This window comes from Leiobunum rupestre, chromosome 10 (assembly GCF_980474605.1).
Source record: "Leiobunum rupestre chromosome 10, qqLeiRupe1.1.hap1, whole genome shotgun sequence".
NCBI classification, from domain to species: Eukaryota; Metazoa; Arthropoda; class Arachnida; order Opiliones; family Sclerosomatidae; genus Leiobunum; species Leiobunum rupestre.
In genome coordinates, this window is record NC_143393.1 from 7659627 (window position 1) to 7672939 (window position 13313).

At 34.9% G+C, this 13313-nt stretch overlaps 1 protein-coding gene across 2 annotated transcripts in view; it reads left to right on the forward strand.

Annotated features, from left to right (window-relative positions):
- IA-2 (tyrosine phosphatase IA-2) overlaps window positions 1-13313 on the forward strand; it is a 321090-nt gene that overhangs the window by 83094 nt on the left and 224683 nt on the right. The window lies entirely within an intron of this gene.

A 13313-nucleotide genomic window follows, 5' to 3' on the forward strand; every position in this document is an offset into this window, starting at 1 on the left:
CTCTTTTTAACCTAAAACGTTGTATTCGCCTGTTCCGGGGATAAGAATTACTCCAGTTCATAAACTATCCCTTGTTCCGGAGTATTAGGGCTACTCTTTTAACTCCTTCTAAAAGGAGGTGTAAAGAGAGTAAATCGGATTTTGTCGTCTAATAGCCAGAATTAGTCTGCTAAAAGGCCACAGGCAGCCATTTTGGGAAAACATTTTTACTCCGACTCAAACTAATCGGAGTAAATGACGTCATAGCCTTACTCTTCTTAGCCTACTCCGAAATCCCGGAACAAGCGAAAAGAAACCACCTATTAAAGAACCATTTAATAGTTATGTATTAATTTAAATTATTTTAATGAATAGTATAGTTTTTTTATTTTGCTAAGGAAACGAAATAAAAATTACGAAGTTTATGAGCAGTGTTAGCTCATTCTAGTGTTAACTTATTCCGGTTAACAGATAATAAAAAGCCGCGACTATAGCTTCTGTTTTCATGATTTCCAAAAAAATATTATCCGCCCATACCTAAGCTTGGTCTCGTGCTCACCTCCTCAGAAGTGTGGCATTTTCCCTAAACTCGGTCTCAAATCGAGCTCTGGCTCACATTATAATATAGCCTGTGTTTTCATGATTCTCATGATATTTCCTTCACCCACACGGAGATCGTATCACTTATCGGGAGCATAGCTTAAAACCTAAGCTTGGTCTCCTACTCACCTCCTCAGAAGTGTGGTATCTTCCGTATGCGCGGTCTCAAATCGAGCTCTGGCTCACAGAATAATATAGCCTGTGTTTTCATGATTTCCAGGAGATATTCTCCGCCCACACCGGGATCTTACCATAATATCTTCCCCCTCATCAGAAGTGTGGCCTTTTCCGTAAGCTCGGTCTCAACTCGAGCTTGGGCTCACAAAATGAGGCCGAGAGCATTCATGTATGATCGTGAGAAAGGGGGAAATATTACGCGGGGAAATGTGGAGGGGCGTGGCTTATCTTCCGGTAATCACAGGACGAACAGGGTGAACCCGAGCACGGTGTTCGCGTTATCCAATACGTTGGTACGAAACTGCACTGACCTTTGAGTAACTGAAGGCGAAATACAACATTGATGATTTCCATCCAGGCGGACTTATGTCTTGGGCAAACGAACAGAGAGTAAATACGGTAAAATTTTAAGGTTCCCTCTCTTCATCCGAAATCGTGTCCAATCGAAATGAAGCGATACTCTCTATTTCTGTCAAGGAAAAAAGTTTTAATCGCACTAAAACGTATTTGCTCTCTTTCTTAAGATAACTGGCCCACTCATCTTCCCGACCAAACTGACTCGGTATTCGCCTACTTGCTAGGATGTTATCGTCGTTACGAGTGTCGGGTGATCGCCGTCATCTGTAACTTGGAAATACAAACATGTTTCACTTTTTTTTCCCATCCTAAGGATATGTTTGCCCAAGAAATTGTTCAAATAGTCCTCCCTTCGTATCAACCATTGGGGAATTTACAACGCGCTGCTACAACCAGTGTCCAATAATTTAGATTAAAAATAACATTTTTTTTAATTAAATTTGTGATAAATTTCAGGTTAGTGTTTCAAGCTGTAAAACGCTATTGATACGCAGTTTTTAATACAAACATTTTTGATATGTATTTGATAAGGAGTTAGCGACAGTAAAAGCCGATTATTAAATTCACGGTGTCCTACCAGATTGCGCAAACAGTCTGAAATGTAAAGATTTTAAATTATCTAAAAACCGCGAAAAATAACATTTTCTTGTTTCTTTTTATGTCATATTTACATAAAACATCGCTAAAAATAATTTAAAAAATGTTTTTGTTCCTAAATCAGTTTGTATTTTTCCCCGTACCACAAAAATATTTAAATTTTGTTTAAATAAAATCGAAACGCTAAAGTTTTCCCTCTAAATGTTTGTTTCCCAGATTTGACGTTATGTGGGCGAACCTGAGTCCTGGTAAATCAAAAATTCAGGGCCCTATGGAAGCAGTTATTACTGGAGATATCCGTGATACGCGAGAGTGAAATTATGACCGGAATTAAATTGAAGGGATGTGTATGAAAAAGATTACAATTAGGCCTTGGTACGAAAAATATTCGATTTTCCAAACAATTAGGGCCTGGTGCAGAGACGTTTTGCGATTCCTGTTAATTTTAACACGATCGCAATTTAGCGATTCAGATTTGGCGAGCTGTTTATTTGGCGATCCTCGCAATCGAAATCGCGGTGCAGAGACGTTTTAGCGATTCCTGTTAATCGGCGACGCTGTTATTTTTCCAAATTTTTTTAACCAAGTAACGGACCAGTGGGAGAGCTCCATTTCTGACGCAAAAAGCTATCACGTGGTTACGTTTGGTTTGTATTTTGACGATGAAATCCTGGCTCTTCTAATTAATAATTTCCTAACTCTAATTATATTATTAGGTTTTATAATTTTTATAGTTAAATCCGTTATTGTATTAAAATAAATTTATATAATATAGCCACGAAGGGAAAGCAAAACAGTTTCTGAAGAATGAGAGGTTATCCAAAATCTTTTTAAAGCCTTAAATAGTGCATGAAAATTAGTTTCTTCTGATTATATCATTTTCTTACTCTTATTATTTATTAGATTGGTTGCATTTATTACACAGTTTAATGGTTTTGTTATTTTAAAGATATATTTTTATAATATGGTTGGTACATAAATAAAATAACGAATTAAAAAAAAGATTCATTACTATTATAAGCCAACATTTTCCGAAAATGATTCTCTGTTAGAAAATGAGCCGTATCATTTGGTTTTTAGGAAAATATTTATTTAAAAACTTAGCTGATAGCAATTAAAATAAAACTAGTTATAACATAAATCAATAAATAAAAAAACAGCAATTTCACGAGGTCACAAAAAATGGTAATTGTCTAAAGCAATTTCTAGCGAAATATCCTATATTGATCACACGTAAAACAATGGTCCTAGTATTTGATAAAAGTTGTTGTTCTACCTAATTATCTGGCATTTACATAGCCTAATCCAGGTATAAATTGTAACAAATGATATAAGCGTGTAGAATTAACTGACGAACACTTTTAAGGTAATACATCAAATTATTGGCTCGGTAAGCTCTTGATGCATGCCAAATAAACTTGAATATTCCAATACATCTTTTATCGCAACTCCTAGTCTACCTGAGGAAAGGTTTCTTCTCGGTAGATGAATTGGTATAAACGCTGGTTGATAGCTTAAGATCCTTGATACACTGAACCAATTCACCATGTCATTACCGACTCATTAGTTAAAACCCACTGCATACAGTACCAGCAAATAAGGATCTATAAATAAACCAAGGCTTTGAATACACCCAAAGTAGTAGTGTATAAGATTCCCTATTATAATTTATTCTTACCTGTAAAATTTGTAAGAGTGGCTGGCTTATTTTAGTGTTTCGTAAATCGTGATTGTGGTTAGGCCTTGGCTCTGACAATAATTCGACAAAAACATTTTTCGGGAAGCGATAATGAGCTAGAAACTCAAATTTTAATAATTTAAAAGATTCTGACCTATCGTGTTGTAAAATTTATCTTATTAAAGTAGGTAAAAAGCGTTTACTTCTCAATTTATTTCCCGAGCTCTTTATGTAACACAATCTGCCACTATTTTTGCGAGCTTTTCGGCGGCTAGCGACTGCCCAAGACCACTCGCAAAATAAACAGTGCGACTTCCTGTTATTTTTGCGAGCGAGATGTCTCTGCCACGTGTCTCTGCACACCGATTCGGCGCGAAGTTCGATAGCACGCGCGTTTTCTGTTAATTTGGCGATGAATCGCAATTTGGCGATTCTTAAAAATGTCTCTGCACCGGGCCCTTTAGACCTAGTTATACGAGTACAAATTTTTTAAATTAAATTTACATTCTACTGTAAGTAATTTTTTTTCAAAGAAAATCATTATTTTGGGCTTTTCGCTTGTTCGGAGTAGGGTAAGAAGAGTAGCTGCCTGTAGCCATTTTACCAGATAAATTCTGAATAAGCAGACTTCTGCTTATTGGTGAATATTTTTCTGGAACAAACTGAGTACAACTTTTACCCTAAACTAAACTCTTCGATTGTTCTGGTGGAGATTATTGAATAAGCAGACTTCTGCTTATTGGTGAATATTTTTCTGGAACAAACTGAGTACAACTTTTACCCTAAACTCAACTCTTCGATTGTTCTGGTGGAGATTATTGAATAAGCAGACTTCTGCTTATTGGTGAATATTTTTCTGGAACAAACTGAGTACCACTTTTACCCTAAACTCAACTCTTCGATTGTTCTGGTGGAGATTATTGAATAAGCAGACTTCTGCTTATTGGTGAATATTTTTCTGGAACAAACTGAGTACAACTTTTACCCTAAACTAAACTCTTCGATTGTTCTGGTGGAGATTATTGAATAAGCAGACTTCTGCTTATTGGTGAATATTTTTCTGGAACAAACTGAGTACAACTTTTACCCTAAACTAAACTCTTCGATTGTTCTGGTGGAGATTATTGAATAAGCAGACTTCTGCTTATTGGTGAATATTTTTCTGGAACAAACTGAGTACAACTTTTACCCTAAACTAAACTCTTCGATTGTTCTGGTGGAGATTATTGAATAAGCAGACTTCTGCTTATTGGTGAATATTTTTCTGGAACAAACTGAGTACAACTTTTACCCTAAACTCAACTCTTCGATTGTTCTGGTGGAGATTATTGAATAAGCAGACTTCTGCTTATTGGTGAATATTTTTCTGGAACAAACTGAGTACAACTTTTACCCTAAACTAAACTCTTCGATTGTTCTGGTGGAGATTATTGAATAAGCAGACTTCTGCTTATTGGTGAATATTTTTCTGGAACAAACTGAGTACAACTTTTACCCTAAACTCAACTCTTCGATTGTTCTGGTGGAGATTATTGAATAAGCAGACTTCTGCTTATTGGTGAATATTTTTCTGGAACAAACTGAGTACAACTTTTACCCTAAACTCAACTCTTCGATTGTTCTGGTGGAGATTATTGAATAAGCAGACTTCTGCTTATTGGTGAATATTTTTCTGGAACAAACTGAGTACAACTTTTACCCTAAACTAAACTCTTCGATTGTTCTGGTGGAGATTATTGAATAAGCAGACTTCTGCTTATTGGTGAATATTTTTCTGGAACAAACTGAGTACCACTTTTACCCTAAACTCAACTCTTCGATTGTTCTGGTGGAGATTATTGAATAAGCAGACTTCTGCTTATTGGTGAATATTTTTCTGGAACAAACTGAGTACAACTTTTACCCTAAACTAAACTCTTCGATTGTTCTGGTGGAGATTATTGAATAAGCAGACTTCTGCTTATTGGTGAATATTTTTCTGGAACAAACTGAGTACAACTTTTACCCTAAACTCAACTCTTCGATTGTTCTGGTGGAGATTATTGAATAAGCAGACTTCTGCTTATTGGTGAATATTTTTCTGGAACAAACTGAGTACAACTTTTACCCTAAACTAAACTCTTCGATTGTTCTGGTGGAGATTATTGAATAAGCAGACTTCTGCTTATTGGTGAATATTTTTCTGGAACAAACTGAGTACAACTTTTACCCTAAACTCAACTCTTGGATTGTTCTGGTGGAGATTATTGAATAAGCAGACTTCTGCTTATTGGTGAATATTTTTCTGGAACAAACTGAGTACAACTTTTACCCTAAACTAAACTCTTCGATTGTTCTGGTGGAGATTATTGAATAAGCAGACTTCTGCTTATTGGTGAATATTTTTCTGGAACAAACTGAGTACAACTTTTACCCTAAACTCAACTCTTCGATTGTTCTGGTGGAGATTATTGAATAAGCAGACTTCTGCTTATTGGTGAATATTTTTCTGGAACAAACTGAGTACAACTTTTACCCTAAACTAAACTCTTCGATTGTTCTGGTGGAGATTATTGAATAAGCAGACTTCTGCTTATTGGTGAATATTTTTCTGGAACAAATTGAGTACAACTTTTACCCTAAACTAAACTCTTCGATTGTTCTGGTGGAGATTATTACTGTACAACCTGAGCTATTCGTTAGGGTCAGAGTGTTCATAGCTTGCTCGTGGGTGTGACTCGCGTTCATTGCCACGTGTATAGGTTGGTTCAAACTATTCACCACCACAGAATCGGAGTAAAATGACGTCATTAGACATTGGGTTACTCTTCTTACCCTAGTCCGAAATCCAGGAACAAGTGAAAATAGTCCACACTCGAGTCGCAAAGTTTTAATAAGCAAGTTGATGATCATACTCGAAAACCTTTAATGGAATTGGTATGGTGGAAATCGAACATTTCGTCACTGAAATAATTCGTCATGAAAATCAAACAAATTTGAAACTTTTCGTCTACCACGTATCGTTCAAAAACTAACACTTCTAAAACCGTGAACAATTTCTCGATTTTTCAGAAATTTACAAATAACAACAATCTCCCCGATAGAGTACATACTGAAAATTTCACATTTCTAGAAAGTATAGTTTTTGAGAAAAATGCCTGGGCCGATCAAATGAAGACACCCTGTATATCTTAGCATTGAATCAATGGTAAGTGTGATACTTATGGGTTATTATGTTACTTATTATGTAACAAATAGCTATACTCAGTTGCAGATTAAGAAAGGCAAAATATCTAGTAAATTTGGTTGAAAGATACTAGCACGAATTTACGGTAAATCGGCGGGTTAAATTTCTAAGTGTACTCACGCGCGTTGTATAATTTAGGAAAATACCGTCTATTGCGTTATATTTCAAAGTGATAATTAATTAATTAACATAGATAAGATTTAATAACAGTGGTGTTAATTTATTTTTAGTATTACAAGTGGGGTAAACCTAAAAAAATTCCGTTTGTTGAGTCCAGGGTAAGTATAGAATGGGTAATGCCGAGATTACCACGTTGACGTACATTTGATGATTGTTTAGGAGCTTAATATTAAAAATACGCTATACTGAAGCTTAATAATAATAATCTACATTAGGTATTTATTCACTACCATGAAATTTACGCTATAAACATTTCTAAAATGGATTAATATAACACGCGTAGCAGTGGCGGATACAGAAAAAACTCAAGGGGGGGGGGGGCGCTAAAAGACATCTTGAGCTATGGGTGTAATTACAAATCATCAAGTCACATGCAAAGCTTAAGCGTCAAGGGGGGGATCCCCCATATGTATCCGCCACTGACGCGTAGGAACCTTTAGGATTCAACCGAAAATAGGCCAAATTCGAAATTCGAAATAGTAATCCTTAAGGGGGAAGAATACAATAAAAGCCTCTTTTTCGATCAAGCTGAACGTTTCTGTTTTAACAATTACATAATTTAATTATATTTTTCTTATTAGGCTGAACCTTCCTCTAGTGCTTAAAATAATTTTCATAATTATAACATTAATAGTTAACGATATATAAGGTCCTAACTAAAGGGTAGTTTCGGCGTTTGTCCAACATGTTTAACTCAGGGGATCCGAATTAAAACGTAAAAACTTAATTAATTTTAAATTTTAAATTGTCAAAAAATTTTAAGTCCCTAAATAAGAGGCTGTTCTACCCTTAAATATTAATTTTATAAGTTAAAATACAAAATTAAAAGAGTTCAGCTTGAAATAGCGCAAAAGTAGACAATGACCACTGTAGTCTTCCCCCTTAAAGGCCTAGGTTTTCTTCCACCTGTCACCCTTTAAATTTACTTTCCTTCCAGACAAATACCCTGGTGGAAGGCCTACAGCAGAGCACGTTGGCCTACCACCAGGGTATTTGTTTGGAAGGAAAGTAAATTTAAAGGGTGACAGGCGGAAGAAAACCTAGGCCTTTAACCCGCAACTGCGTATAAACGGCCCGATAATGTTGGAAGAGAACTGGTATTTTTCTAAACGAGAGCCAGATCAAATCAAGGGTGGATAAAGTGAAACGGGGATTTCGAGGCTCGCGGCCATTTCCAAATGGAATTTAGTTCCGTTTCTCCCGCTCTTCGAAACAATCAATTTTTAACAAAGTATAGCGGTGTCCAATTTCATCTCTTCAAATTTTCAAATCTGTTTCCGATTTGGCTCGTCTTACCTTTAGGCGCGGGATTTTCGCCCCGCGGTATTCACCCCTACCTATACAATATAAAACGACCTTAGAGTAGCGTCGGTTTGGACGGAGTTGCTCAAAAATAGGCAAAAGGCGTTCTCGGGAAACCATTAATTAATATTAATATTAATATTAATATTAATATTAATGGATTTAACCTTGGGCATTGGAAACTGACAAGGAGACTACCCGAGGTGGTTATCTCCGATTTGGTTCAAACTCTGGTGGTAAGTAGACCTTCATGTAACTTAAAAAATCCTAAAGGGAATTTATGCAATGGGCAACGGTTTTGCCATGGCAACGAAAAATGTTTTTAACAACATAAAATGGAAATTTTTCCTATTTAAGTCATATCGGTTCATTTTCACCCATTTGTTTCAAATTGATCAATTTTCATTTTTTTCGTCAATTTTTAAATTTTTTTTTTATAATTTTGGTATTTTAAACTTTTTTCAATTTTGTAAAATTTTTCACATGGGGGGGGGGGACCCTTGGAATCGGTCCAAATCCCATGTTATTTTCAATGGGAAAATTTCTATTTTATGTTGTCAAAAACATTTTTCGTTGCCATGGCAAAACCGTTGCCCATTGCATAAATTCCCTTTAGGATTTTTCAAGTTACATGAAGGTCTACTTACCACCCGAGTTTGAACGAAATCGGAGATAACCACCTCGGGTAGTCTCCTTGTGAGTTAAATTAAAAGGTAGGGAACGTTATTGCGTATTAAAATAGTTAAAATATTTACATAACTGATTCGTGGAAATTTAATATAAATATTTGCAAAATTTTGCTACTCGTGAGTAATATTTTAATAATTTATTTTTTAAAATTGGTTTTGTATATTTTAATTCCACATAAATATCACAAGTAAGAAAATCAGTATCTAGAGGTCGGGGATGGTTAACTTTTATTCAACAGATAAAGCTCTCAAAATGATTCGTAAAACGTTTTGATCAAGTAATATATATTTCTGTATTATACGATTAATGTTTTGATAAATTTGTAAAAATTAATCGGAAAAACGGTGTTTTTTTCGATAAAAAGCTCAAATTTTACGAATAATACATGTTTTTTTTAATGATTTTCCGAAATATTAACCGGTAAATATCTTTGTTTACATTTTTGGGATTTTTTAACAATAGGTACTTTTGTTTTTTGTATTTTTTTTGTTTTTTTTTGGTTTGTTATTTGTGAAGGATTACAGTCATGCAAAAAGTTTTAACCGCAAGTTAATATTTAAAAAGATATGATCAATGTAAAATTGCTACTTGCTAGCCATTTTTACAACGGAAAATACGACATATTTCGAGATTTCTGTACGTGTTGGATGAGGTAGTACTGATGACGAGGACGATTCTTTAAATTACTAGATTTTAATACTTTTTGGATAAAAAAGAACTGATGACGACAAAGAAAAAGGCTGAAATGCAAAACAGTACCAACTTTTAAGGGTTGGGAATTTTTCCCGTATTTCAACGCATTTTAGCCTTTTTTAACCATACTATGCCATATTATATGTCGTCTGTGTGATGTTGACTTATACAACGTCGAATGTATTCTAAGTATTGGCGCCTGACGGCGCCGCGCACTCGCTTCGCTCGAGCGCTGGGCGCGCGCGGCGCCTCCCCAACCCCATACTAAAAAAGCTATGGGCCATCTATAACGCAACCTAGAGGACAGTACCAAGCCTGACGCATCAAGTATCATCAACCCGATATTAATACAACCTAATAATATAAATAACCTAACCTATTATCCCCGCCAAAACCCCTAAAATGCATTGAAATACGGTGAAAATACCTGAAATAAAAAAGGAAATTAGTTTGTTTTGCATTTCCACATTTTCTTTTTCGTCATCAGCGCCACGTTACCCACAACGCATTAAAATCTAGGAATTTAAAGAATCGTCCTAGGGAAAATTCATTGCAAAAGGCCAATGTTTAAAAATGCATATCTTTGTTAATATTCATTTCCGCCAAAAAAAATTAAAATTAAAGTAATCCCCATCTTGCCCTCTATTCAAAAAAATATATATAAAAAAATCGGGTGGGGGCAGCTATTCTACACTTAACCCAAAATTGCTGGCAAATAACAATTTTATATTTATCATATCTTTCTAAATAATAAATTGCGGTTAAAACTTTTCGCATTACTGTAATCCTTGACAAATAATAAACAAAACCAAAAAAGCCGTAAACACATTTTCGGTTTGCACACGTTTTAAAAATTTAGTAATATCTTGTCGTTAAATCTAATTCGTCATCAGTCCTACCTCATCCAACACGTATAAAAATCTCGAAATATGTCGTATTTTCCTAGGTAAAAATTGCTGGCAAGTAACAATTTTAAATTTATCATATCTTTCTAAATAATAAATTGCGTTTAAAACTTTTTGCATTATTGTAATCCTTGACAAGTAATACATCTAAAAAAATAAACAAACCCAAAAAAAACAAAAGTACCTATTGTTAAAAATAGCCAAATTTTTTGCCCGAAAAAAATCAATTTAAACATGGATAATGATTAACCGTCCCCGACCTCTATCAGTATCCGTATGGATTCACCACATCGCTAACGGTTAAACGTCAAAATTGGTTTGAAATATTGATTTTTAATTAAAACTAGTAAAAGCTCAATAATTGGATAATTTGTCGTTATCAAAACAGCTAGCCAAATAACCCCTTATTGCAGGGCATTTTTAAACAAAAGAGTCCAAGTTTGGAGCAGTTCTATTGATTATACGAGTACCGTGTAACCGGCAGTAAGCGGTCAGTCCGCAATTTCAGCCTAGTCTTCTTTTGATAAGGATACTGATTAGACGAAAATATTCGCTCCTCTAGTTTCTAATATTTTTTTCACGCTTTAACAGAAATACTAAGAAAGAATTCGAAATTCCACTTTAAAACTGAAACTCGATTTCCTTCGAATTTATCTCCGAAATCGGATTAGGCGCCTCTATACTTTAAAGTGGATCCAAACTCAACATTTATTAGTTTCCAGTTGGGCACTTGGGTCCGCCACCCCTACCCTCTTTGCTTTTGTTTCGTCACTTCAAATGATGACATTTTTCTCTATACAGGGTGTTTCAGAAATCAGTACAGTAAATTTGAGGTGTTATAAGGGTTGAGTAATGATGTATGACTGTCTTGGTCGCAATTCTCCGTGACGAATTGGAGAAGCTAGAGTGCTGAATTAATGGCTTCAAAAGTCGCTTGATGACTTAGGCCTAAGGTGATACCTTGGGTATTAGCCTAGCTGATTATTATTATTATTATTATTATAATTTTTTTTTAAATTAATAATATTTTTTTTTATTTCGACGCCATAAATTGTACAATTTATTGTACAATTCTTTGGAGGCCAAGTCAAAAATCGTCTTTTAGGCCTTACAGTATTCCATGGGTGTTACAAGGAGTAGAAAATAAAACAAACGAAAAAAGAAAAAACGTTATACACTGTAAAAAAAATATCTGGATAGTATCCTCGTTTGTAAAATGTTCAGGAGTATTCAATTAAGTTCATACATAATCTACATTAGAACGAGCAATAGCCAATTTTCGAGCTAGAGATTTAAATTCACATATATCTATAATCGGGTCCGGTTTATGTTCATTGTAAAGGTTAATTGTTTAATAAAAAATAGAGTTAAGTTTAAGCGTTGTAGAGACATACCTAAAAAGGCCTAAAACGCCCAAAAAAAGTAGGCTACCGCACGAACACAAGAACCCAAATTAGGAAAACCGATTTTAAGGGCAGTAGGAAACTTTTACTCCACAAAGTATGAAATTTAAATTGGAAAATATGGTGGCCAAATAAGTAACTATCAATACGTTGGATACTTCAAAAGATATTATATTATTTTGATGTAACACAACGTCGATATACCTTTAACAACATTCTTGGGGACAATTGAAAGAAATAGGCGAAACTATAAAGTAAATTTAGTCTTAACCGACTTGTTAAAATGGGAAAACAAAATCACGTGACTACCATATTACAGCCAATTTCGATTTGGTAACTCCTGTTCATAGTTGGCCGTGCAACGGTAAAGAAATAATATTCCTTCCAGATACTGCAGACACCTTTCTATTAAAGATGTTTCAAATAATAATAATAATTAGATGAATCGATCAAAATTTAGACCGTCATTAGCAAAAGAAAATGAATAATAGTTCGTATTTCGTAGGATAGATGGCGCTGTTGTTCTCCAGAAAGTCACGTGACTACCATATTTTCAGCCCCCCTGGACTTTATAGTTTCGCCTATGGAATCGTACGTTTTGAGTTATGCCTCAGAGTTTTCGAAATACCCTATTTTAGTATTAAATGTTTTTAATAATTTGCTAGAAAACCCTTTTGTGAACTTAGCTGTTTCTTATTCTTATCGACCCCTTTCAGTAGTGGACCGGTCTTCACTCTACTTAGGACCCTTACCTTTTCAAAAATTGAATAGCGTCGTAAAAATTCGCTTCTACGTCATTATATTCCTTTTTTTTTTGGTAAACATGGAAAAAAAAATACTATTTTATATTTGATCTAATCTAATTTGACTTATATTGAAGGGCGAAAGAACTATTTCTTTAGATTTTGGTTCCTTTGAATTTAGCATTGAAGAAAACTCGCTATTTATTCAACTTCTTCTAGCAGGGTTACCTTTGAGAGAGGAAAAAGGGACTACTTTTTAATAAAATGTACGGCTTATAAAAGAAAATCCTGGGCTTAAAAAGATCAAATTTCAGTCGTTCCATTCCCCCCACGAAAAAGGACTCTGAAGTTATATAGCAAAAAAATCTTCCCCGTGACCTTCTACGTACCCGGATTTGTTTATCGTGTTATCTGGGCAGGTTCAACTCTTCATAGTTGGGACAATAGCTATATTGGCTATCCAACAAAACTTTATATAATGTCGTATTTGCTCGCGAACTCGAGAGTACGTGCGATTATAAAGTTTTATTCCTTTTTTTTATATATTGGCCCAATTTAGGGCGGTTGGGTCAGTCGGCCCAGTTTAAGTACGTCTGCTACGAACTGAGATTTTGATTCCGCACGTTTTCGTTTACGCTTGTTGGGGCTGTAATCTCAAATTAATCGCCTTACGTTGGCTAGCTGTAACGATATCTCTTCCTTCTGCTTTAGAAATGGAACTAGTTTCGTTGGATTTTGTTGGCTTTTAGAAGACTTTTTCGGGAGATTTATATATATATAGAC